This window comes from Sceloporus undulatus, chromosome 1, assembly GCF_019175285.1.
Source record: "Sceloporus undulatus isolate JIND9_A2432 ecotype Alabama chromosome 1, SceUnd_v1.1, whole genome shotgun sequence".
Classification (NCBI taxonomy): domain Eukaryota; kingdom Metazoa; phylum Chordata; class Lepidosauria; order Squamata; family Phrynosomatidae; genus Sceloporus; species Sceloporus undulatus.
In genome coordinates, this window is record NC_056522.1 from 209,430,789 (window position 1) to 209,431,262 (window position 474).

General features: G+C 65.4%; 1 protein-coding gene across 5 annotated transcripts in view; it reads right to left on the reverse strand.

Moving 5' to 3' along the window:
• Positions 1-474, reverse strand: part of UBR3 (ubiquitin protein ligase E3 component n-recognin 3) — a 126,140-nt gene that overhangs the window by 52,179 nt on the left and 73,487 nt on the right. The gene's annotated exons all lie outside the window — the stretch shown is intronic.

A 474-nucleotide genomic window follows, 5' to 3' on the forward strand; every position in this document is an offset into this window, starting at 1 on the left:
GTCCTCTGAGGGGAGGCTGAGCCCGAGAGGACATCCTTGTCCGAGGGTGCCTCCGAAGGTGGCAGCGGCTCGTTTTCGGAGTCCAGGTCAGAGGAGAGAGGATCCGTCACTCTGACCTGGGATCTCGGGCGGGCTGGAGCAAAGTCGACTGAGGACCGGGAGCGTCTGCGGGGTGGAGACGGCGACCTCTCGCGTCTACGGGGTGGAGACGGCAACCTCTCGTCGACCGACACGGTCGGGACCGATCTGGACTCATAGAAGAGGTCTGGGACGTCTTGTCCGCGGGGCAAGTCGTCCTCATCATTGGTTGCCGGGTGGGAGGTCGACCAATGCTCCGGGGAGCGAGGAGGCGCGGTGTCATCCATCCCGTGGATGAAATCCATGGTCGGAGGAGGCAGAGGTGTGTCCGGTAGAGGTGTGTCCGGTACCGGGGTCCCCTGGTCTACTGGCGTCGGCTCCAGGTCGCGGGGGGCC